The sequence below is a fragment of the Pyxicephalus adspersus genome, chromosome 5, assembly GCF_032062135.1.
Source record: "Pyxicephalus adspersus chromosome 5, UCB_Pads_2.0, whole genome shotgun sequence".
NCBI classification, from domain to species: domain Eukaryota; kingdom Metazoa; phylum Chordata; class Amphibia; order Anura; family Pyxicephalidae; genus Pyxicephalus; species Pyxicephalus adspersus.
The window spans coordinates 57,909,912-57,937,019 of NC_092862.1; the positions used below are offsets into that span (position 1 = coordinate 57,909,912).

Here is a 27,108-nt window from a genome sequence, read left to right on the forward strand (position 1 = left end):
AAGGTTTTCTAAAGCAGGTTTGCCAAGTTGTGGCCAGCAAACCAAATATTTATCTACAGCATATTAACACTTATGTGCAAGAATGTAACTCTTTCAGGCAGTGGTAATCAATAATGGGCTCAGCACTAAGAATCAATACCCTGGCAGTTATGAAGCAGTTAAAAATCACAAAGTTCATTTTGAATAAACTCTTTAAATTGCCATCAAACAGCTTTGTCATAAAGTATTTCCTTACCAACAGGAATATCAAATATTTAATTTTTCTGTATTACTTCTTAATAATACTGCAGTCCTTGTTGTCAATATGAACAGAGGTAATGAAAGATTATGCCATTGGAAAAGAATTGAGGGGAATTAGGGGGATTAAGACAGAAGATCCTCCTGTTCCCCTACTACAAAAAAGCATTTTGTTTGTGTCCTTTTTGTAGTGATTTCCTTCAAATCTTATCCCTGGAACAGTGAAAGTGAGAAAAATCCTTTCCAAACATTAAAAATGAAAAAAAAAACAAATGTTATTTCGAGAAAAAAAACTATTTCATGAGGTCTGAGAGTCTGTGTCCCCTGCTGTGCTTTTTTTTTCCTCCTGCTGACCCTTACATCACTACAGGACACATTTATGACGTAGAGGTCAGCAAGAGGAACCACTGAGCACAGTGGGAGACACAGTATGAATAGTTAGTTTTTGCATGATATACATCAGATAACATATATATATTGCTGTCTGTGCATCTCTGTCCCAGTGATAACTGCTCTACATATTTCTTGTACAGGCAACACACATAGAAACAAAAACATGATAGAAATTGTAACTCTTCCCATTGCAAGTAATTTACACCCATCCCCTACACCCAGGGACATTAGTGTCCCTGTTCATTAATAGACCACCTCAAAGATCCTGAGTGAGCTAACTAAAGAACTCCCACCTCCTAGCCTTAACCATAAACTAGAGGGTCAGAAAGGTTCTCCTAAAATATTATGAACCTGGGACGTTTACATTAAATTCAGCCAAAACAGGCAAAAAGAGTCCTACATTCCACGGTACATGTAGCACCCCTTTCCAGTTAGTCCCCTTTAGGAGAGGGCGGCGTTAGGTATTTGGGAATTTGTTGGAAAGTTTTGGTTCTCTGGGAGTGTTTGGTTGGCCATCTCGTGTTGCTGGGATGACTTCTGGTTCTAGAGAAATCGAAGCCAATCATTTACAGAATGTATTTGTTCATTGCCCAAAAGATGGGTTTGGTTTGATTGAGGCAAGGATTCAAATCTGAATAAGTATGTAAAGAAAGAGAGATTCAGGGATCCCACTATGGAATTCTAATGTTTTACATGCATCAGGGCTAGTTGGGTAGAGGACTTTTGACCTGGCTTAGCCAGGGGCCTGGATTTGGACTACCAGGAGAAGAGGCCTCCAACTGTCAATAATTTGTTGCATTAGGATGAAGCTGTTGAAGATGGGACCCACTCAAGGAAGCTATATGGACATGTGTGCAATGTATTGGGACTGATGAGATATGGGTTACCCTCCAGCAACATTGAATTCCTCACTAATGTCAGGTGTTGGATATTAAATGTCTACCAAAGTTTACAGTCTGGATCTTGCCTGTGTAAGACAGGAGATCTGTTGTCATGATTTGAACTGTGATTAGACACCCTCCAAATTGGAAGTTGCTGTCTGACACTTTGCATTCCCTCATCCTTCTTCCCTATGGGTGAGTTATTCAATAAACACCCCTGGACTAAAGATGGACTGAGTGATTATTTTGACCCCACCAGAAACAGCCTAGGAACATTCAGATGTTCTGGCAGGGGGGATGCTACATAACCTATTAGTATTAGCTAACATTTAAATGGTTTATATTGGTTTGTACAAATTTACCAATACACTTTCCAGAACTGCTATGAAATATGTTAATCTTTTGTTGTTAGTCCCTAAACCCAGAATGGAAATTATTATAGATTTTTTTGCAATCTGCCAATATTAACTAAATAATGGCATTCCTGGTACAACTGCTTACTAGTAGAAAGGTTAATTGTATCCTGATGTTGGTCAATGTTGTAAAAGAAGAAGCCCTGGGGTAATAGATGGAGATGCAAGTTCGGATTGAGAGCTTCTAGAAGTGTCCTTAATTATTAGCAGTGGAATGGCAGATTAAAAGTTAATGTCTACGGGACAGTCTCATAAAATCCAACATAGCACTGGGGGAAAAGTGATCAGACAGGTTAGAAAATCTTTTGTGATTGTAATTGTTTCCTTCAAGATAAGCCAGTGCTGAGACTCTTCAGGGAATGTAAGCAATGTCTACCCCTCCCTCTTCCATAGACTAAACAGGAAGAATTGTCCATTCTAATTTAGGGCGCAGACTAAGGCGCTAAGTACACACGTCCAATAATTGTCTTTCATGATCCTTTCCAATGACTGCACAAAGCATGAACAAGTACTGTAAATACAGCACCATTCTGCTCCATATAGAGGGGCGGGGGAGAATGAGGGAGTAGCACTCCACTGCGCTCTCTCCCCTTCAGATTTATTACGATCGTTCGTCCTCGATCGTCTGTGGATCCGCCAGGATGGTCGTTCGGAAGACGAGCACTGTACACATGCAAGGTTCTCGTCAGATAACAGCCCTGTGCCCATTATCGGACGAGAACTATTGCAAGTGTATACGTATACATATAGAAATTATTCATTAAAAGATGCTCAGAGAGCATGTCATGATCAGATCCTGGTTACTCGGTCGTGATAATCATTCTCGACAACTTTCACCTTCTATCAACATGTCAGGTAAGCCACCAATCTTAAAAAAGTTGCTTTGAGAACTACTTATATATATCAGCCAGTCTGCTTTGATTAGCCTTACTCTATCTAGCCTAAAGCTGACATTCAACTAAAATAGCTAATCAGTCAGGCTAAAACAAAAAAAAAAAAAAACAAAACTTGCTAAAACTTGGTGGTTCTGGGAGGAGATCCAGAAAATGTAAGTGTACCTTCCATTTTAGAGGAAGGTATGATTTAACTTAGCACCAAACAAACAGTATTAATTAGTTCATGATATGAAATAAAAAACAAAAAAGCAAATACTGGCAGATAAAACACAGATGCATCTAAAAACACATGAGTAAAATGTATGTTTCAAAACTTGAAAAAGCTTTGGTCAATTAGTTTACTATAAAGGTTCTATTAAAGTAACTAAAATCTCCAGTAAGAACATCAATTCCCCATAAACACATAATATTCACCTTTTATTCCTTTTGTATTTTTATTGCAAGCTGCAGCAGTACTGAAGGTCAAAAGTCAGTACTAAGTAGAGACTTTGCAGTCACAGCATAGGAATGTGGAAGAATCCCCGGATGGAATAATATCTCTTTGTAACCCACAGTAGAATTGAGCTGCAATTAGGCTTTTGCCCTCATTCTGACATCCAAATATTTGTGCAGTATTTTTTGACCAACCAATGCACTGAAAGAGAAAACGGCACCACTGGTAAATAACTACACACACACAAAAAATATTATATAAATTAGTGTTGTAGATGGAATAATCTCATTCAACCCATTTCTTGACAGAGGGCAATTTGCATGCTAAACTTTTTCTAACAATCTGCTCTAAAGCTCATTTGCAGAAGTTTATTACTTTCTATCAGATCATTTTTTTGACCCACAGCACATACTTCCTGAGACTTTCCAATCATTGGTATGCCTTGGTATGTCTATCATCTCTATGTACCTGCTTTTATACACTGTGTACATTGTGATAGTACAAATATTTGCTTTACATGAAACTTTCATTACTTCTATACAAACATATGACTTTGCTTAAAGCAAATTCTCCTAGTGGAGACGTCCTAGTGGACGTAAGTCAAAATATGACAGTATAAAAGTCAAAAGTATTTTAGGGAGAGACCAAAGCCATCTAAGATAGTTTACACAGTGTTTTTTTTAGAAAGCCAATAATTCTAATATGAATGCTTTCTGAGCAACTATATTGTTTAATGTTCCCAGAACATGATATACCAGTCATTGTAATAACATTTACCATATTGCCTTACTTTGGCTGCTACCTTTGTTCATGGTAGCCAGTCATTTTACCATAAAGAGGGGCTACCCCTGTTATACTACAATATTTTCCACAAAGATCCAACCTTTATTAGAACCACTGCTGATAACCAGAGATCGGTGATCCAATTCAGCAGATTATTAAAATTAAAAAAACACTAATTGAATGCAGAACATTCAGCAATCCAAAAAAACAGGACAACCCAGGTCACATACCTTTTTTAACAAGGAAGAACTTTTTTTTAGAACTGCACTTCATGATAATAAAGGGGCATGTGTATTAATTATATGATCCCTTTAGGGCAGATGCATTAAATAGAAAATTAGTAACTTGTCTTTCAGAATAATTTGTACTAGGTTTCTATTAAGCCAGGCAAACGAAAAATTGGAATTATTCCACTTGGTGGAATAGCACAGGTACGTCTTACAAATATGATGCCCATAGGTAATTCTGCAAATATATGCAGCCCTTTATTATGAGACTGCAGATTTGAAGTGGGCTGGGCAACTATGTGCAGCTCCTGGTGGCTGTGGCTCCCAAGGTCATGGTCTAGGTAACCAAGCCAGTAATCCAGCCCTGGCTGTCAGAACATGCCTCATTTCTGGACTAGAGGACATCCAGCATGATTCAGCCCTTCCTCACTACTGTCCCTTTCTTTTTTGTTTTTATATGTATTTTTTTTTTTATTGTGATGTCATGTATGTAATATTTTATTTAAAATATTATTAACATGCTTTTTGAGGGTCAGGAAATGAAATAGGAAAAATATAAAAGATAAAACTTCAGGTTTAGCAGGGATAAGTTTATTGAATAAAAGACGCTTAAAAGTTTTAATTTTGGTTGAATTTGATAAAGATGTATGGACTTTCCATACCACATTTCATTTCCAGCACTTAATTAATCTGTCAGGATTGTGATATGACAGCAGTTAACACATGGATGCATTGTAACTATGTATATATTTGCATATGTTTGTTTGCTATAGTACATAGACATCAGAATGGTGCACTGTCACAATATCAGTATTCAGAATAAAACCTCAGCCATCTCAACAGTTTATCCAGACATTATTGCATAAAAACCTCAAATGACATATCCAGTACATTGGAATTTGCTAATGACTTGCTTTAAGACTGAAGCATTGATATTCCCAATCCATGCTCATGAGCCACATACATATGTTTCCCATAATAGCACTTAGTGAGGATCCACTAGGATATGGTAAGATCATCAGTCTGTGTTTCACTCTTCTGTATTATTCAGCAACACAAAACCTAAATGCAATGTCCATGGTCAGCACTATTTAAGAATAAAATAGTAATAATGTACGATTTCCCCTGGGTTTGTATGCTTTTCAGAAATGCCAAATGAATCAGCATGAATCTATTTTTTGCAATAAGGCACTGTCGGAATTGGATTACCTTCATATGACCCTCCCTAAGGGCATCTACATTTGCAAATGTAACACAATTAGCAATGCCTATTAGAGTCAGGATTAAAGTGGTTAAAAGCCGGTTAGTGTCCCAAGTGAGGTTATGGCAGTGATTCTGTAATGTTATAGAACATTCAATCACAGAAGCTAGAAGCTTTAATTGCCCTTGAGCTATACATTTGATAGCCCATTATGCAATAAGCGTGCTGTACTTTCTAGCAGTAAATAACTACATGTGCACAAAGATATCACTTTCAAAATATTAACTTAAACTAGTTTAAAGTGATCTCGATTAGTTGGACCCTGTAAACACTTGTGGTTAACATCCTTATAAGACTTTGGTCTCTCCTAACGATCAGCTGACAACATACTCTATACTTTGATTCATGTCCATCTGTTCAATGTACATTAGCAGTGCTTTCCATGGTTTTAATTGATTTTTCCAAAAGATCATTATATTCTTGCTGTTTTTCCTTCACATTGCCAATTCCCTTTACCATTGTTATTGAACTACAGAATCTGGAGTGATCTGTAACAGTCCCAAGTGCCAGAGGAACTCTACAGTTATCCATACAAGACAAGTTATGAACCAGAAATGTCTGTTTTATCTCTCATTTGCCTTAAATGATAGGTAGATGGAACTAAGCCATCTCCTATAGACTATACATATCCATTTAGTTACCAGATACCTTTGGGAATATGGCCTAAAAATACCTTTTTCCAAAAAATTGTTGCCATATATTATGATTTGGTAATTTGGTCTGGCATTAAAATATCCAAAGCTAACAAATGTAACAATACACATTTTTTCATATCTAATATATAATGGGTTGGGTATACTGAAACCTTTGGGAATTTAAGGTCCCAGCCTCTGTATGAGAAGAGGTAATTGTATACTTTTTACTATAATAATGTAAAATATTAAAATCTGGACAAGGTAATAGTGTATCTGTACACGGTAATACTTTAAGTGAATCTGTATAAAGAAGGGAAAACGTTTGCACCATTTGCATCTAGTTACTTTCATTATGCAACAGCAAAACCCAGTTCTCTATCTCTGTGTTTCCCTGTCACTCTTCTCAGTATAGGGGATCTTATAACTTACTTGTCTCCCCTACATGGCAACTTCAGTGCCTGTTAATTTTCTGCTTTTGCACCCAGCCCTACTACATGGGAAGAGGTGTAGTACCCTCAGTATTGTGTAAGTCCCAACTTACACAAAATTTCTACTTTCTGCTCTTAGCAGCTGCATGGGTTGGCAGAGATGCAAAGGGAAGTTAGGTATGTGTGGTTGGTGTAGTTTGGAAAGATTGAGAATAGTTTTTTTTTCAGCAATATAAATTATAAATGACAAAAGCACAAATAATAGCTCCTATAATCAGATAGATAACATATATATAACAAGTCTTTTTGCAATAAACTTTTTTTTAAATACCTAATAATTATGTTGAGCCTAGAGCTATTTTTACTTCTAGTCTGAACTAGTATTGCTAACAGTTGTAATTAAACCATGTCACAAATCATTTCTGAGAGCAACATAAAGTGTGACCCATGCTGTCAGATTATTTATTTTTAGAAGTGTTATCCAAGTACAGTAGGGTTGTGTTTTGGCAGCAACTGTTCCAGGCAATAGATGGTTCAGGGTTTGATTTAGGTTAGCAATTATTTTTAATAACATTTAGCCTAACAGCCATCCTCACCCCTCTAATGCTAGTTATGGCTCACCACTGACTTCAGATCTACAGGTGATCCAGTCCAGTAGTCATGGCTCCCCTGTACCCCCCTAGGCTGGCAGACAGGTACAGTGCATATCTATAGGATTCAACAAAGAAGCCAGTGACTTGCAAGACATTTTTACTTTGAGGAACAAATAAGAAGAGCCTGAACATTTACACCTTTTGCACAATGAATTAACTAAACCACACAATTACACAAGCAATAGTATGCTTTAAAAGTCAATAACATCCTTTGCTTTTATCAAACTATTTATAAGTGGCCTTAATGCTTCTATCCAACCTTAGAGCACCTAAGGTGAACACTCAACTCAGATCACATGTTCCAATAGCTTTATAGTCAGCATAACTCCAGCTGCATAGAACAGGAACAACCAGCACTTATTTGCTGTCAGATCCAAAGCATTTTATTATTTTCATGTATAAATATCCTCTTACATAAATAAAAGTATTTATTCATTATGAAAAAACAGATGCTATAACCTGCATGTGAAGTGCTGGCAGCTTCTATACTCCTAATAAGTGACTGCAATGGGTATGGCAGTTTCACCTGAAAGCTACATTTGCTGCAGAGTCATTGTAAACACCAATGAGTGTGCTCTCAACCTCACAGAGTATATTTACTTCTGCTGGAATGCTATGTACTTGCACACTTCCATTACCTCTTGTTTGCTCTGTATGACTCATTTAGATCAAAAGTCCCTTGGGGTGATGTTTACTCTGTCTCTGCTCTTGGCCTTGTTTGGTATTTATATCTCATCTGAATTTAAATTACTTTTACACAGTGTGATCAGATCAGCAAGTGGTAGGAATTTACAGATTATCACTGTTTTATATTTATGGAGTTTATAGAGGACATGCTTTGAGATCATTTTTTTAAAGTTTTATATTTCATTATTAAAATGTTTGCAACAAAAAATGGAAAATTCCACCAACAAAGATACTAAGCTTTGAATAGTCTACTTGGACATGCAAACAACCCTTTTGAAACTATTTTCTTCAAAATTTCTTTAAGAAATAACAAAAGAATAAAGACATATGGGACACATATTAACTTAGAAAACATAACACACTTATTTTTCATTAAAAACTCCAAAAGTAGTCCCACTCACACTTTTTGAAGACACATAAAACAATTGTGTTCATATTATCTATGTGCTAGAGAAAATTAGGGATAACTATCTAGTGTGGACAAAAATATTTCAATTTTGAGTTTTATGTTACAAGACCAAAACGCATAAAAATAATAATGAATTGTCTTACCTTTTCCAATATTAGAAGGTTATGTTTGAATTCTGAGCATTGCCCTAATTAATAGGTTCATGTGTAATCACCTACTGCCATGTGCACATTTAGCACAAGCAAACTCTATGGCTATCCACTAATGTATTGTGAAAAAGTAGATGCAACAGTTATCAAGCAGTGCAACGTTTGTTAAACCCTAGTTTTTACCTACATTTGTTCTTTTTGACACAATGAGGCACATGTTGGCATTGGTAGTGAAAATGAAGCAGACCTTTCAGAGAAAGTAGGGTCGCTATAAAAAATATTAATATATTTCCATATATATTAGGTAAACATCCTGGACCCCATTGGTAAAAAGTTCTAGCATTGGAAAAGTAATGTCAAAGGATTAATTGGCCTGCAAAAGAGGCATGTGCAAGTAGAGGCTAACCCTCAACTTGTACCTGGCTCCCCTGCCAGCTAGCCTAGACCCAACACGTCCACTTGTCTCCCTTGCTGGTTAGCCCAGACCATCGACTTGCAAGTCAGCAAGGGAGCCAGGTGCAGGTGAACTGCCAGGCTAACCAACAAGAAAGCCTAGTGCAAGTGAAAGGTCAGGCTCCACTTGCACATGGCCTATTTGCTGGCTAACCAGATCCTCCACTTTCACCTGGTATCAAAATATGTGCATGGCCACAGTGCACTGAAGGGCCAAAGGCAGATCGCAGTAACAGATGCAGATCTTAGTACATATACCTATTGCAGACCTTAGTATAGACCCCCTATTGAAGGCTATTCATTTCTTTTCTGTACTCCTTGCAGCAGCTCTTGTCTGCATTCAGTATCAAGTAAGTTCAAAGTTCTAAGGTATTGGCTTTGGCTTATTGACTTTTTGGCTTATTGTCTTTGCTCATTCTCCTGCTTTCACATAATGGCATCAGGTGCTGGGACAGTTTTTACAGCACCCAGCTCCAGGTTACAGGGGGTGGGGTGGGCTTACGCAGAGCCCTTCTAGGTTGTGGTAGCTATGATTGCACCTCATACATTAGTTGGGCTAATTCCAGTTGTACTAGTTGTCCCTGTCTGATGGCAGCCCTGACGGAGAGCGCATGTAAGCTGCTTTTTTTTGACCTGGTTCAAAAACACTGCTGTTGGGTTAATGTCCTGACCCAGAATTAGTCTACAGCTCAGATGTTTAGCTAATTGTACTTCCCCAACCTCCTGGATTGTAAGCTCTTTGGGGCAGAGTCCTCTCCTCCTCCAGTGTCACTGTCTGTATCTGTCTGTTATTTGCAAACCCTATTTATTGTACATGTTTATTATTATTATTATTATTATTATTAATAATAATAATAATATTAATAATTGTCACACATCTTTTCACACAGTTATGCTTGTTTCAGATATGTGACTAACTATACTGACTGATACCTAAAGATCAGCTTTAGATTCGGGCAAGTAGCATACTTTACAATGGGCCTGATTTATCAAAGCTCTCCAAGGCTGGGGAGGATACACTTTCATCAGTGAAGCTGGGTGATCCAGCAAATCTGTAATGGATCTGGTCCAGGATTAAAAACATTTGCTACCAGATGGAAATTAATCTTAATTTAAGAAATCCATTTCCGGTTTGCTGGATGGTCCACCTTAATTAAATTAGGCCCAATGAGTTCAGCTATGGCACCTTATATCATCTCCCAGCTGAAGGTTAGCTTTAATAAGCCCCTGCAAGCTAAATTCCACTGGGAAATCACAATTTAAAACACAGTGGAATCTGCCTAAATTTCCAAGTTGTTTTTTTTATCTGGCTTAGATTTTCATGGTCGCCAGAATTATGCATGCACACATGGAAATAGAATTCTGATCACAAACAAAGAATATCCCTTAGTTAAAAAGCTTCTGATATGAGTCAAAAAAGATCAGAAATCAAAGCATATACAGTGTGCAGACAGGAATTTTATTAAAATACTAAATATTCATGTTTAAACAGCTCAAGTCCTTTGATCTTCTGCAGGTTGCATAGTGACACTAAATAATATCTGCTGTATATCCCAGACACAGTAATAAATATGTCTGATTCCACTAAGTGGATACTGTGGTGCCTTTCTTCAAACTATAATTTCAGTTTAAATACCCCATATGTTGAGTTATAATATTTGTTACCTATGTAGAATTTTGATACGTATGATCATATTATAGAATTTTTGTAATAATTGTTTTACATTACAATTAATATAATGATTATGGGAGCAATTATTCAAACTTTAACTTCTTTGTTTAATGGGAATGCTCTTGGTTGGCAGACAATGTAGCTGCACAAGGGCTCTCTGAGACCTCAGTCATACTAGGTGACCCCCAGGAATTTTCTTCTGGTATGTAGAGCTGGTGCCCCGCTCACTTCTAAATCAAATGATGAGCTGAAATAATTTCTCATGATCTCTTCTACTTTATATTAAGGTGAAGCACCTTAACCACACCCTGTTGGATCACCCTGAGACATCCAGTTGAGGGATGCTTTCTGTCTGACCCCACATCCAAATTTTAAACTCAGGGAAAATTATTACAAAACCTACTTTTTAGTTCATGACTAGGGTAGAGAAGATGAAGCCATTGTACCTATTCTCCCAGCATACCCCAACTCCGTTACCCCCCAACTTAGTTACTCTTTAAAAAAAACACACATGAGACCTGTCTTTGGAATAAACTGTACATAGCAGCCTTTTGTTAGCATAGCCAATAACTTTTATTTCAACCTCCAATGAAAACATTATCCAAACATCTAGATACATTTTAATAGATTTGAAGGTTTTTAAAGGTCCATGAAAGTTCTGCTTGATTACTACCTTTTTATAGATACATGGTATCCATTCATACAGGTATCCCACAGCTCCCACTGGGCCTCACGACAACCAAGTGTCCCAGGAGGCCCCACTTCCGATAAGCCATACCCTGATGGGTTCCCACTCCCTATTGCATTTGGCTCCACTCTCATGGACCTGCAAAACCGCCAAGCTGCCATGACAATGCAACACAACTATACCTTTTGCCCCAAAGGGAGAGTGGGTGGTTAAACTTCTATTCTTTTCCAATAGTGCACTGACCTTTCCAACTAATTTATCCCTTTATATACCTTCTACCTTGATCCCTCCTGAATTGACGACCCCCACCTATCAACCCCATATCTTTGACCTTTGTCACCTTAACCCTTGCTTTACCATGCCTTCCCCTCTTACCCTGTTATGTGGCCCTGCGCTTATTTTCCATTCCCCTAGCTCTGGGCCTTCTATCTATCTGTTTAGGTAGCTAGCTGTTTGTCAGTAATAAAAATTTCTATTTGGGTACTAGTAGAATGGAGATCAAAACAAGGATTGCTTGGTGACCATCAATGAAAACATTGGAGGTTCAGGAATGATCAGATAATTCTCTAGGGGAAGGAGCTTTAATGATAAAGAAACATCTTTACAACCATTTCTAGACTAATGTACTGTCTGTGTGTTATACCACAATAAACAGGGTTTACCAAGTTTAGATAAATATAGAGACCCATAGGGCAGACTCACAAAGAAAAGAAGACAGAGTATCTTACAAGAAAACACTGCACAAACAGTCGGTCACAGGAACACACAAAATGATCTTTACCACAGCAGAAACACCACACAAAACTAGATTTGTCAGCAGGAAAAGCCACACAAAGAACACACTGCCACCAAGATCAAAATACTGTAAACACCACAAAACATCATTATGGCAGAGAAGCTACAATGGCTGCAGATAAAAATAATAAACTGCCATGGAAAACAATATTCTCTAGAAACATATTATATATACAAGTAACTCTATCACTCATAGACAATACTAAAATGTTACTTAAATTAAAAAAACAAAGTTCCAAATGACACCATCCAGTCAACTTTTCTCCCTGTCAGTGACATATTAAACACTGGAGGACAAGTACAGTAGTATTAAAAAAAATCTAAAAGGGACTACTTGTACCATGATAGCCAATGCAGAAAGTTTGTAGTCAAGTGATACCCTTTATTCCGTAAGTTCAGTTATTAAAAATAAAAGCATTTGAGATATGCATAATTACATGGGTTTTCAGAATAAAAAGCCTAAGGAAGGAACCTAGCAAATCCTAAAAATTAGTATTTTTAATACTAGAATTTAGCCAATAAGGGTATCAATTGAACTACAAACTTTCTTCACTTACATGTCCCTAGCAAACTATAGCATGCACTCTACAGTTCAATTTTTAGGCTAATTGAGGAATCACATTTTTATCTTCAACCTCCATGAATTTTCAAATCTCCATTATTCATCATATTGTAAGTGCATTATTAATACAGAATAACTATTCTCAATCTGTGACTTCTGAAATGAAGATAATGTATGACACATTCATATTAGGACAAGAATAGTTTTGACATCATAGGACCGATGCAGCTGTTGCAACCGATGTGCTCTCTGGTCAGCGGGGCCCCCATCTTTGCTTAATCTCTTCTACTACCCAAAAATTATGCGTATTATCCATTATTCTGGTAATGGTAACACAGACATAAAAGCGGCAGGCCACTTTTTTAGCATAGATGATGCTGGCTGAGCTTATTTGTTGCTACGGGTGAACAAATTTTTCACATTATTATTTGTTTATCTTTAAAAGTCCAGTTCTAATTTGGGCGTTAGATTTTTTTCTAGTGGTAACCACAGTTTTTTTATTCCAGGTGTAGGTACATGGTACCCTATCCTAGCAACAAAAGGATACAAACAGTACTACAACAGCAATAATGAAGACCCAGATGTTAGCATGCTATCACCCTTTATCACACCCAGGAATTATTACGGATCTGTAGGTGCATGTATGGAGCTCTAACACCCAGAGCCATGGTATATTAAAAATCTGGCCCGGATTGTAGCAACTCGTGGGATTCATAACTTGGCACAAAGACTATATTTAACATGCTTTGCTGCTGTATTTACTCTGCGACAAGAAAACTGTAAGATAGCTGATGTCTGAAGTGGTATTTGCAAATTTGTTTTATCACTGCATAATTTTTCACCTAAATTTGTGTGTATTTTTTAAAGTTCACAATTATTAAATAATTATGAACAACAATAAACTGGAAAAAAAATCATTGAAAGCTAATGTCATTTTACAAAATCATCTCAATGTGAGCTTGATTTACACACAATTGATTTACACTGTACACACAATTAATGTTATTTAGTTCAGTGATTAAGAAAGTCTTAGGAACAAAATCATGTCAAAATAAATAAATTAAATACATTTAAAAAAAATGTTTACTTTTTTAATTTAAAAAAAAAAAAAAAAGTAAGTATTATACTCATACTATTATATTACACTGTAAAATAAATGTTCATGAAAGACAATGTATGCTTTAACACATATAACTCCACTGTATTGGATTCAATACAGATATTTTGTAATGAATGCAATACAAATAGATTTGAAATTCCCGCCATGCCCCAAATGGAACGTTCGCACGCACCGACGGGAACTTCTGATGACCCATCAGACACAGAGGACGCAAAGTTTTCCTTGTCATGCTTTTATTTTTATCTCATGATTCCGTCAATTCCCTACCTCCTGTCCTAGGGTGACAATGCTTACTGACCATATTCTATCTATGGAGGAGCAGAGTTGGCACCCTAGGCTGCTTTCTAGGTTAGGACTATACCCCAAACATATCCTTGTCTTCATGATACAGAAGACATATCCTGTAGACCCTAAAAGAGAGCTGGAAAAGCGACTGATGAGCTCCAATATAATACATTTGGCATCTTGAGTTTAGATATTTCTAAAGAATATTTAACATTTTTATGGGCATCTTGTAGAGGGAATATAGCTACCACCTCCTACCTACGTAGGCCTAGGATTGAGTGGGTTTTGGCCTTTATAAAACATCAACTTGGAGATGTTTGTTTTAAAATGTTATTGTTTTTTTTTTTCTATGCCCCTCACGATGTCACCTCAGGACTTGTTACCATATTGTTTTTTTTTATGTTGTTTGATGTCACCAGTTGTTTTCTTTTTGTATCTTTTTATGCATTTACCCTTTTGATGTAACCGCACATTTTTTATTTCTTACTCTCCCTTTTTCTTTTCTTTAATAAAACAATAAAAACCTTCTGAAATTAAAAAGACCATTGTATGGAGGTGAAAAGAGAAAAACTCTACTCCCACTAAATTATATACCCTATTGCTGCACTACTTGTTTGGGATTAAATGTAATAAAATATTTTCTGTTCCGGTTAGGAAGTTTTCTGGCAGTTTACAGGCAGCTTTTCCAAAACTGACAAAAGCTCAAACTGGTATTGATCTGTACACATTGGGCTTGATTTATTAATGCTCTCCAAGACTAGAGAAGATAGCCTTGGAGAACCTGGGTAATCCAGCAAACTTGCAATGAAATTCTTAAAAAATTGTTTGCAAGTTGGCAAATGTTTAAATCCTGGACCAGATCCATTCCTGGTTTGCTGGACCACCCAAGTTCTCCCATGAAAGTCTATCTTCTCCAGTCTTGAACAATTTTAATAAATCAGGCTCAATGCTTTTAAAGAACAGCTTAGAAATAGCTGTCCTTTTCACGTTATTCACTCTCAGAGTTTTGCCTAAAGCTATAGGAAAAACACAGAGCCAATCAGAAAAAAAATGTTTCTAAAGCCTTTTTTTAAACAAACGATGTACAGGATATCTCCAGTTACTATATTTGCATGGAAATAACATTTGCATTTTTTAAAGGCCTAGATCATGATTGGTTGCAGACTGAAATACATATATACATACATAAAATATCTTGCTAATGATGATGTCAGCAAACTAATTCCATGTCACAACACAAATACACTTCGTTTGGTCTAGCCATCTGGCATTTACCTGGAGGGCTGTCAAAATACATTTGTAGACCCTTGTAGACAATACAGTCTCATTTAGCTCAATGTCATAGCACCAGCATCTTGTTTAAATCTTGCCATTGGAACCATTATCATGTTGCATGAAATAGTATTGTTAATGCAAATTTCTTGTGCTTCATCTGAGTTAATAAACATCGGTAACTATTTGACATGTTCACTGTGCTTTATTTGCTTAGTATTTCGGTATTGGCTGTAGAAACCAAAACAAGCATTTTACTTTCTTTTTCGTTAAAACCTTCCAACTGGAAATTGAACAAGCCTCTGTTGAGTTTGGACAAGGTCTGGCTAAATAGAGGCTAATGTTCAACTTTGGCGGAGGCCGAATTGAATTTTAGCAGCAAACTACTTTTGGGAGTTGTTAACGGAACACAGGAGGCACCGGCTGTATATTTACCAACTGACATTACTGTTATTTACTACAATGATCTGTAAGTTACAAGCCCAGAGTCAAGAAAAACTGTGGTGGGCACTTTCTTTGGCTAGTGGTCATCAGGGGACAGGCCTGTAAATAATAGATTGGTGACAATGAGCAAATGTACTGGCAGGCAGCATTGCCTGATGAGTACACTAAAGAGCTAACTTCAGTAAGCCAATGTTTGGTTCTTACAGAACTAAAACTAAGATCAAATTATAAAAACTAAAGTGGGTGTAGCTTTATGGCAGAAGACGCTCTGTATGTTCCTTCTGCAAAGAAACATCTTCCCTTTCTGTTAACAAAGTTTTAATATTTTAATTTATTTCTGGAGTAAAAGCCAGGCTACAGAATTATGTAACTCAGGGACACATGAACTGGAGTTAAGTCATTTGTAACTCACTAATAACTGAAGAAAGTGGACTGCACACCAGTCAATCAAAAATGATTTAGAAAAGATGGAGCAACGTGGGGGAGCATAGGGACCTAACATTGCTGGAGGGAAGCACTCTAGGAGGTAAGTCTGCCATAATGTGCATGTCTACAGTGCATATTTGCTCATTATGACAAAGAACTTAATAGTGCATAATGTAAATAGCTGGTTTGCAAAGGTAAGCATAATTACACTGGCTTCTCAAAGAAAAATTATGATTTTAATGGAGGTCCTTTAAACACCACAACATAAAAATAAATGATCCCATTTTCTACATTGTATTCATCTCACACAGCATTTTAAGGGTGTATTGCAATTATTCAGAAGCCTTCGCATATAGTTGTAAAACATTCTCCCATAGAATAATTTTATAAAGAACCCTGGTTCCATTTATTAACCTCAATGCACTAAATCTTAAAAAAAATTAAACTCAAGTCTTAGGTTTTTATGTTCCTCTTGGCCACCCAGCGAGAGCCTTTCTTTTCATTTATATTTTTTCCTCTTTCAAACCACCCTCATGCTATTTGGTATGTGAAGTAATAGAAGGGGATGCAGATGTAAAACGAGGCCATGCTCTTTAATGAGTTTTACATTTTCAGCTGAAGAATAACAAAAAAGCTGAACTAAGAGGAGGGGGGTATGTCCAATTATCTTACATTTGGAACAATTTAAGGAAAAAGTATATATATTCTATATATTCACAAAATGCAACTATTAATAACCATTATTAAAGTTAATTAAAAAACATATAAATGTGTATATATATCTGTTTATATATTTAGGCCCATAAGGAAAGTTACATGATCTGATATTAATTACTGACATGACTACTGCAGTCAGCAGTGGTGATGAAGTATAAAACCCAAATTAATGTAAGCTGGTGTTCAAGCAAATGTATTTTCTGTGCTGCAATTTTCCAATAGATTGTTAACCATACGCACTGCAAAATGAAAATAGAAATGACCAATTAGTCCCTGTGCTCCAAAAAAAGCTTTAAATGCACATGCCAAATTGGATGTAAAAACAAATCTGAGATTTACATTATTCAGACACAGCCAAACAAATAGCATTTTTATAAGAAGGACAGAAAAAGCAGCTACCATACTTCCAAATAGTTGTGACAATTTTGTTTATAATAAAATACATCTTTTCACCTTTCTTTCAGGTTTTGTTAAACCCAATTGCTACTGATCTCTTGCATCCTCTTTGCAGCCTTCTCTGTCAACATGCATATACTCCAGTAATGTCTACACTGCATTTCTTGTGTGGATTTGCCTAATGGTGACAGCAGTGGGTCATGCCTGCATATTGTGTGTTGAAACTGTTGTTGTGCCTAGTAGTTTGCACTGGATGCCTGTGTGACAGGGTGACAATGTAGAAGATGGGGACATCACCATTATCATTTCAACGAAGGCTACAGATTTAAAAATGTTGAAAATGACTTGACAAATGCAATGCCATTAAAGCCTAACTGTAAGCTGTTTGTATGTGTTAGGGGATGCTTATCAGGCCACGATCCTGTGTCGTACACCACCTCCCAGTTACTGGATGACTTGTTAGATTATTTGCTTGTGATCCCGACCCTGCTTGTTTTTAGTCCTCAGATATCTTGTTTGGTGGCCTGACTCCTGTGCATGCCGTTTCCCCGGACTTGCCTCTGATGGACTCTCTGTGGATCATCTTGTTACTGACCCAGGACTGTTAGAACTCCCATTCTGACCTGCTGTTCTACTCCTGTGTGCTCCTGGTCCTCTGTCAGTTCTCCCCAGGTGTCATCCTTCGTATACAAGTCCTGGGGCAAACTGTGTGTTGGGATGTGTGGCAGCCTCCCAACGCTGAACTGAGGCTTACTATATGTGAAGAGTGCAGAGGTAGACTGGGACATTGGTTACTGGTAAGCATTTATGATGGACCACAGCCTTACAGTATGTTTCTAGATTGGGAAAGTATACCAAAACAAAAGACATAATTCAACATTTCCACGAAATGTTCCACGAAAAAAAACATCCATAAATTGCTGGCAATAAGATGCCTACACAAAGGTTATCTTGCAATTTAATAAATAATTTGATTATCATTAAAGATAACAAACATAATAGTGACCATAGATGGGCAAAAAGTCTTCCCAAGAATCATAGGACGAGTAATACCTTTCTATTCTCACATGGTTTAAGGCAGAAATTGCACCCTTCACTATCCCCCAGGATCCTCACATTTGTGTTTATGCAATACTCCACAGTAAAGGATCAGAAGGCTTTTAATATAATAATTAAACTTCTTATACAGTATTGTGTACCTGCTCTATAATAGATCATACCATGCTTATCTAAAGAAGGCATTTGGCTCCAGTGTTGAACTTCAGAATTGTTTGAGAGACTGAAACAGATGCAAGAAGACTACAATTGTCTGATATGTCTAGTGACCTCATTCACCAAAGACACAGTTATCCTAAAACATTGTGTACCAAATTCAGTGACTCCTGATCAAATGACAATACACTCATCATCATCACATCCCAGAAGTCCCACTGATAGATCCAGTATGTAGCAGAACACTGGCAAGATGTTTCAGGATGGGAAATGCTAACATTTCTCATAATGACATTGTTCTGAAATCAGTTTAAAAAGCATTGTGTTCTGTAATGAGATTACTAAATAATGACTCAACATAGGCAGGATGATTAGTAGTAAGTATGCACGTAACTGGGTTGGCTGATTGGGAAAGCTGATGCATAATTACGAAGAGACAACCTTAAACATGTGTTAATGTTTATCTGATAATAGTGTGTCATTATTGCTATATACTATGGATATGTTCAAATCATATTTAATCATGGGAAAAAAATCAATCTTCTTCTGCAATTCTTTTCTTTTGCAATTGTTCTTTTAATTTTCCTTGTCTAGAAATATTGTGTAAAATATGTGTTTGTTAGTTCATATGAGCTAGGAATTTTTTCTGCTGCTAATTTATATATATATATATATATATATATATACACACATACATCTTACAACATATGTATGTATTTATAAATTGGTTAGGGCTTGGAAGAGAGATCAAAGGGGTTATTAGGATGTGTATTATGTGTCTAGGGAGACACAGTGATCGCTATGTTATTACAGTAATCACATGACAAGAAGCCTAAAATTTCTGACCACTGACCCAATATGTCAGCTGTTCAATAGCAGCCTTATCTTGGTCATCAAGCTTCCATACAATTTTATAATAATGATGTTTTGATGCCGGGTAACTGTGCTATGAACTAAGAATATCCAAAAATCATGCGGACTCTTTCTGTTTATGACCCCCCCTTTCACTGGGTAAAATTATTTTGTAGTTTTGAGTTGGTTATGATTGGTCCACTTGCTCCTAAATAATCTTTTGTGTATTGTTGTTGGCCACCAGATGGCACTGTGTCATCATGTAAAGTCCTGCAAATTCTGTCCCAGACGGTAAAAGGACACCAGAGAAAATGTTGCCATCTAGTGGTGTGACCCAAGTATAAACCAAGGACATTTTCAGGTCAAAATATCTCAGTTTATACTCAAATATATAATTATGCTAAATGCCTTTGTTCCAAAATAATGTCATCTATGATAAAAAAAACATAGTACAGTGGCTAGCACTCTGGCCTTTGCAGCACTGGGTCCCAGGTTCGTATCCCAGCCAGGGCACTATCTGCTTGGAGTTTGCAGGTTCTCCCTGTGTTTGTCTGGGTACTCTGGTTTTCTCACACATTCCAAAAACATGCAGTTAGTTTAATTGGCTCCACACGCCCCCCCCCCCCCCCCAAAAAAAAATTGACCTCCAACAGTAATAAAGACAAATCACTATGGTATGGACATTAGAGTGTAAGCCCCTTTGAGGGACAGCTAGTGACATGACTATGGACTTTGTACAGGGCTATGTAATGCGTTGGCACTATATACAGTGTAATAATAATATTATTAGTACATTAAGGCCTATTGAAGCCATTATGCATGATTAGGTCATATCCTGTTTGCTGTATGTATGAACAAACTGTAGCTTACATATGTCTCCATTCCCACTTAGCAATTGAATGTTTATCTCCTTAAAACTAACTCCCACAGCACAAGCTAAAGTGAAAGTCAGTTTAACCATTTAATGTATTTGTTTTTAAACAATAAGAGGGAAAATTATAGTGGCAAACCTATTGGAGGAGAAAGAAAAAACATTTAGACTAAGTTTGTTGTAATTCTTTTGTTTTTAGATTTGTGTTCCTTTTCTGTGGGCGGACTTACTGCTTAGAATATCCAATTTATGTTCCTCTACATAATTTATAAGTAAATAAACCTAGATGCAAAATAAGTGTAAAAAATAGGTAAAGTTATTTCTAGTGAAAGTATCACATATATATTGAATATGTGAAGGCACATCTTTTTATTTATTTTTTATGCAATTTCATATATTAGTAATTAAACTAACTATCCCAGAGCAAAACATAATACAAAATAATAATAATAAAATTTAATACCGTGTACAGTTCTCCATCGATCAAGTATGATCTAGCAGCATGTTAAGATTTGCCTTTCTCTTTCACCTTTAGATCTAAGGACATTATCAAAGCAAAGAAGAAAAAGATCAGCTTTGAAATTAGAGAGCAAGTCAGACCTGTGTACTGGACTGAAATCCACATTCTCAGTCAATGTTGTGTCACAATGAAGGGCAAACACACAACGCAATCAATAATTTATGATTTTTCTTTGACACAGAAAGCAGCAGCAGCAGTTGCTGATAATGTTTGCTTCTTTGCTTTCCCTCCAAATATACTGCTCTGAATTGTAGTCCCACATAATGTGCCTGCAAACACCATGGTAAAATGCTATGGTGCTGCAAGTTTGGGAAAAAAGCTTAAATTCAAGAACGTGTCCTGTGTAATGAAATGCTTGCGTCTTAAACGGTAAGGTACAAAGAGTGGATTCTAAAAAACAGTCTTGGCAACCCGTAGGCCAACTACTATGAAAAGAGAATGTGTTTATTAAAGAATTTCTCAAATTTCATCAAAATGTGTTTCCTGGTCTATTGAAATAGCTAAAATAAAAGTGTACCTAGAAAAATGGGTAGACAACACTTTTTATGTTAAGTAAAAATTCTGTTTTTTTTTTTGTTCCTTTTTTTAGGTGCAAAATTAAGTGCAGCACCGCCCCTAATTCTAATGGGAGCGCAAAGCCTCCCGGGATTCCTACATCAGGCAGCACAGGAGGCTCTTGGGTGTCCGGCATGTGCAGAAGGAGCCTTTTCGTGGAAAAAAAAGATTAGCCGATCTCATGCATGAGCAGTGAGATCGCAAGTTTTTTTCCAATATACATCACCCGATCTCGCACCAGGGTTGGGTGACATAGGAAGAAGAGATGAAGATGTTGGTGTCCGGCACGCTGGCTCTTAGACGGATGCCGAGACGACGCATGACCCAACAGAGGAGACTTCCGGATGAATCCGACTGCCCTGCGGGATTGAAGGTAAGTGTATTTTTTTTTTTTTTTGTTTTAGGCACTTTTGGCTTTAGTTCCTTTTTAATATGTTGCATTATGAAATACACAATTACGATACATAAAATCTTTGGAAGTTACACTGTGCAAAATGCACCTTTTATCTAAGGCAAATTTTAGTTGTGTACACAACCCTAACTGAAAATTGATCATTAAATGGCACTTACTGCAGTGTTTGGGTGAAAAAGTTTGCTGGTAATATTTCTTTTTTTAAGCCCAACTCCAGAAAAAACAAATATTCTTTTGGATGGACAGAGGAAGGCTTAGAGCTTTTGTCAAAAGATTAGGTGATAGAAAATCTTTCTACTATGGATGCAAATAAAACACCACCAAATATGGAGTTTAGGTTATACTTATGAACTTTCCTTCGTATACTGTGTCACAGGGACAGGAAGTAAAGGAAATCCTTTGCTATGGGGATTAAAATGAAAGTAGGTGTAAAACATAACTGAATGATTCTCCAGCCAATTCCTGCTTCCATGAATATATTCAAGTATAAGCCAAGATTATTTTTCCCCTCAAAATGCTATTAGAAGAAAGAATCTAAGATTCTCCAGCACTTCATCAATGCATGGTATTTCTCTGAAGAAGTTTCCTGATGGTGACAACATTACATGATGAGTAATGTGTGTTGAAATGGACTATTGTAGTCTCTATTCAAAAGCCCGAGTGATAGGATGTCAAATCAGAAGTTCTACTGGGAAAGGGGGATAAATTATTGTCAATGTTATGGAAATACTTGCACATGGACATTCATGGCTGGATTTTGAGTTGTTATTATAATGAAAGATGCAGAATTAAATTACATTTTTTTTAAAAAAATGACTATTGAGATTGCATCATGTTAATGTTTTTAGTAAATAATGTAAAATATTTTAGTGATTAGGTTAACACGTTTCAAAAACTTCGCTCCATCCAAAATAACCTTTTTGTTACTGCACACTAAACCCTGCTCCCAAATAATCAAAATCAACTGCACGGGAACAGTTGGGAACCACTTTGTGCAGGCAGCTGCATTCATGTTATTATTGGGGTGATTTATGGCACAGTTCCTGGATACAACATGGAGCTTCTGGCCAACTTTGAGCCAACTGCTCCTTTAGTGACCTAAATGGGAGTTTGCGGCATTTTAACGTGGTTGTCTTGCACATATTGCTAGAGGACTGGAGATGGACAATAATCACTTGTGGTGCAGTGAACCTCACTTAACTGCATGACAAAGTATTTATCAAACTCTGTAGTTGAATCCAAAAGCTGCTCCTGGGAGCATAAGGGGTGCCCAGGGGAGGTTAACCATGTGGTTTTATAAAAAGGCTGCAAAAATGCACAGCAGCACACCAAAAACTCTCACCGACCCTTAACTTTATAGCAAAAGTCTGGTCCTACCTAGGTATTAGCTTCTTTGTACCATTTTATACTTGACACTGACAACTTACCGTACTTATACTATCACAGTGGTCTGATTGCCTGAGAGGTTGTCACTAGGACAAGGACAGGCTAATTGAGAGCCTGGCAGGCATTTTCTCCAATAACATCCAAATTTTTGTCCAAATACCATATAGCAGCACAAAGTCACAGGCACTGAGTGCTAAAACTCTTCCCTTATAATTTAGCAAGATTGTAAATAGTTTCTTCCTCCTACATTTATATTGTGAGAAGCATCAATATTACATACCCAGCAGACACAAACTAACTTGGCATTATTCCAGATAAAAATGAATAGATGACAGTTTAAATTTAAACTTCAAAATCATGCTGTGTACAGGCATGATCTCAAGGAATGATGGTGTTAATTACAGAGGTGCGGGAAATCCAGAAAAGCACATCAGCAATGTACAGACATCTTCCTATAGATAATGATACTGAAGGTGGGCTGTTCCCATATTTATTCTCAAGCCATGTGATGGACATAATACTGTTTGACATTTGTCACTTGTTAGGTTGTTAAGGTGTAAATTAAATTTAGAATCCCATTTGCTCTTGCTCCCGATCATTTCTTTAGGTGAATTAGCCATATTTTCTGTTTCTACATAAATTATGTATGGCTGTGTATGACAACCTTAATTACCATCTTCCCTTCATGGAGCAGGCAAAACCACTTCTAGTTTGTAAAAGACACTTTTCGTAATAGTGAAGGGACATGACCATCAATTTATGTATTCCAAGACAACCCTCTTCTCTCCTGTCTTGTGCTTACTAAGCTATACTAGGCAAGCCTTGGCTAATAAGGAAAAACTCAGAGCAATTCATTCCTTCCTGTAACTGATTTTGAAACTTGGTTTATAAGGATGAATAAAGGGAGAGTTAAAGAAAATAAATATTTCTCATTGGGAATTCTGTGATGGGGGTTGTAAATTTGATTTGGCTTAAAAAAACACCTGTCTTGGGTTCTTAAAAAAAATGTTTTAAAGCCAGTCTGAATCCTCTAAATTTTAACCCACTAAAGCACCTATGGTGACCAGTGGTGCTCGCTGTTGTTGTCACTGGTCCAATACTGCACTCTTCCAACAGCCAATGAGTAGTATCCACAGAATCAGAAAGCAACATGGGTACTGTGGATCCAACCACATTACACACCAGAGAAAAGACTTCATACTAACACTGAAAGTTTTGGTAAGTAATTGAGGCTTTTAGGTAAATCTCATTTACAAAAAAATAAATTGGTAAAGCTGAACTTTTATAAAAAAAAAAACACATACTCCAAAGCCCACGGTCCCTCCATAATGCAAGTCCATTAAGTCCCTTTCCATCCTTGCTTGCTACTTCTTTCCAGTGCAGACTGGACAACTGATGCCGTCTTCTTCTTCCTTGATTGGGTAACAAGTCTTCCAGAAAAAAAGTGCCAGGCAAATATATTCTAGAATGAAAGGTGTTATAGCGTGAATTAGAGAAAAACCTGTATGTGAAAGCAGTTGTATCTCTGTAGAGGTCCAAAATACCATCTGCTGAGTAACAATTGGAGCTCTCAAATCATGATATTGTTGATTCCTGCTGACTGGAGTGCTCTTTGTTTGACTCAGAAGGAGGTGTACAAGACTCCAAAAAATAGCTTTTGCATAAAAAGGTTTCATCTTACTTTAGTGAGATTTCCTTTTGTGTCTACAGGAAATGAACGAAAACCTCCCCAATGGCACATAGAAGACAAAAATAAAATCCAGCAGTGGTTTTAACCCTTACCTACTATATGCATACCAAAAATGTTTTTTTTTTTTAATCTACTTTAATGGTTGATGTAGGTACCATAATGTATCACACACAGATGAAACATAAAAACCTCGCACAACTGAACAACTACATATTTTCCTTTCTAAATGCAAAAAAAAATGTTTTTCAAATGAATTCATTGGAAGTCCCTAAATAACCCAGTCCAGTACTATTTTTCTAAGACATACCACTGCTATTAAATATTATTATGATCAGGTGTGAGCTATTACAGCTAAAACTTTTCAATCAATATTGTTAAAACGTTGTGATACAGAAGAAATTCAGGAAATTACCGTGCTGCTTACTGTGATAATTTCAAAGATTTTTGACTTGAGATGATTCAGGCCCTTCCAACACTGCTGAATGCTATGGACCCACATGGTGCAAATTTGGATGGTCAGTTTGCTCATTTTCACCAAATTGCTTTAGTTACCGTTGTTGCACGTATGTGACATTTTCTTTTGATAAAATGTTATTACATCATCTTCTTTTACACCACGTGAAACAAAAGTGGTTATTCTGGAAGAAAAAATGAACTCAATTTAGGATTTTCAATGGTGATAGACCTTGGTCAATTTAAAAAGAAAAGAAGCCATTGTGTGGAATTGAATATGCACAGCACTTTGTTAGACATTTTCCTGAACTTAGTATATCGACTGGTAATATTCTTCAGAATGCCACCCGTGTCTGAAAAGGAATGAGTTGTCCTTTCACTGTGACTGCATCAAAGCTTAATTGGAATTTTATCCCAAAATGTATAAATGAAATCTGGGTGCAGCTAAATAGCAGCAAATTGTAATAGTTGTATTTTTTTTGGTTGCCACCTAGCCCCAGCACACTAATCCTTCCTCGCAGTGCACTGCACATTCAGATTTCTACATGTTTTCCCAGTCTTTAACCACTCTTCCCTGATTAGAACCTAAAGTTAAAATAGATAAATATTTAACAATATGATGGCCTCTTTTCTTAGTACTTGTTTCCTGGATGTTAAGCCGATCCAATGGCTCCTATGGCTGCACATCACTTGCAGATGTTGGGTGGCTTGTTCCACCATATCTTTTACATTGCATCCTACTTCTGGAGTGCTTAGATCTGGTGTGGGTAGATTCTTGTCTTTTAATTTTGCTAGACCATATTCAGCACTGCAGCATTGTCATACAGCTACACGTCTGACCTTAATGGAGTTTTAATTGGGATCAAAATTCAATAATTGTGTACTTTTTTTAAAGATATTCATATCCTGACCTGTCAGGCCTATTTTGCTCACTTGGTATCAGGTTATATGCTATGACCCAACTTACTTTTAGCATCAGTTTCCATCTGCTCTCAGCTTATTTGTAGGTATCTGATAGTTCCAGTTGTCTTTGCCAGGCTGTCCTGACCTCATCATGGAACTACAATGTAGCACTAAGTCATGATCATGTATTTACTTCATGTGAAATCCTAAGTACTGTCTGCAATGTGCTTCAGGCTCCACAGACTTCAAACCACAGGCCACTAGGTATAGGCATACAATGAGAATCTCAGTTAAGCAAGGATTTGCCTAACATGGAAAGATAGCCGAATAAAAATATTTATTGCCACAAGGATCAGCACAGATCCACTAACTGTATTCCTGCTCCTGACGTGTTTCGCCCTATTAATAGGGATTAGTCATAGAGATAATGATGCTGACTAAGCCCTGTTGGTAGAGTGGCAAAGACTGGCCAGGGATCTGTACTGTCCCTTTTATGAGCAGTAAAACATTCATGAACCTACAACCATGCATGTATACTACCCTTGAGTTGAACAAGCAACCTACTAACTAAAGTTCACCATACATACTTGAGAGTCATCACTATCTCTCCATTTTATCTGTTAGCACACCCAGCATGCTTAATCTACTTTCTTGGATTATTGAATACACAGGCCTATATTTCAGAGATTTAGCATTACTTGGAAGGAGAATATCCTGGCAGTAATCTAGATAGCAGGATAGACAGATACATGGCCCCTGATTCATCAAGCAGAATCGGATTATCGCTCGCACATTCGTATTCGCGATCCGAAATCGTACACCGTCGCGCTATTCAGCAACTGAAAAAGCTCGCGGCCGGAGCCGCGCATCTCCGGCAGCTTTACACTGGCGAGCTTGCATTAAAAGTCACTGTTCCCCTAAAAAATCATTCTTTCTAAT

General features: G+C 37.0%; 1 long non-coding RNA gene across 13 annotated transcripts in view; it reads right to left on the minus strand.

The window, feature by feature from the left end:
- LOC140330974 (uncharacterized) overlaps positions 1-27,108 on the minus strand; it is a 240,975-nt gene that overhangs the window by 40,035 nt on the left and 173,832 nt on the right. For 8 of the 13 annotated variants that reach the window (XR_011920836.1, XR_011920837.1, XR_011920838.1 and 5 more), the window contains 3 exons: positions 25,226-25,451; positions 24,428-24,585; positions 3,235-3,454 (listed from right to left, as the gene is read on the minus strand). The exons of 1 other annotated variant lie outside the window; for it this stretch is intronic. This is a non-coding gene — a long non-coding RNA (uncharacterized lncRNA). The remainder of the gene's footprint in view (positions 1-3,234; positions 3,455-24,427; positions 24,586-25,225; positions 25,452-27,108) is intronic. 4 more of the 13 variants (XR_011920829.1, XR_011920830.1, XR_011920834.1 and 1 more) reach the window with 4 other exon arrangements.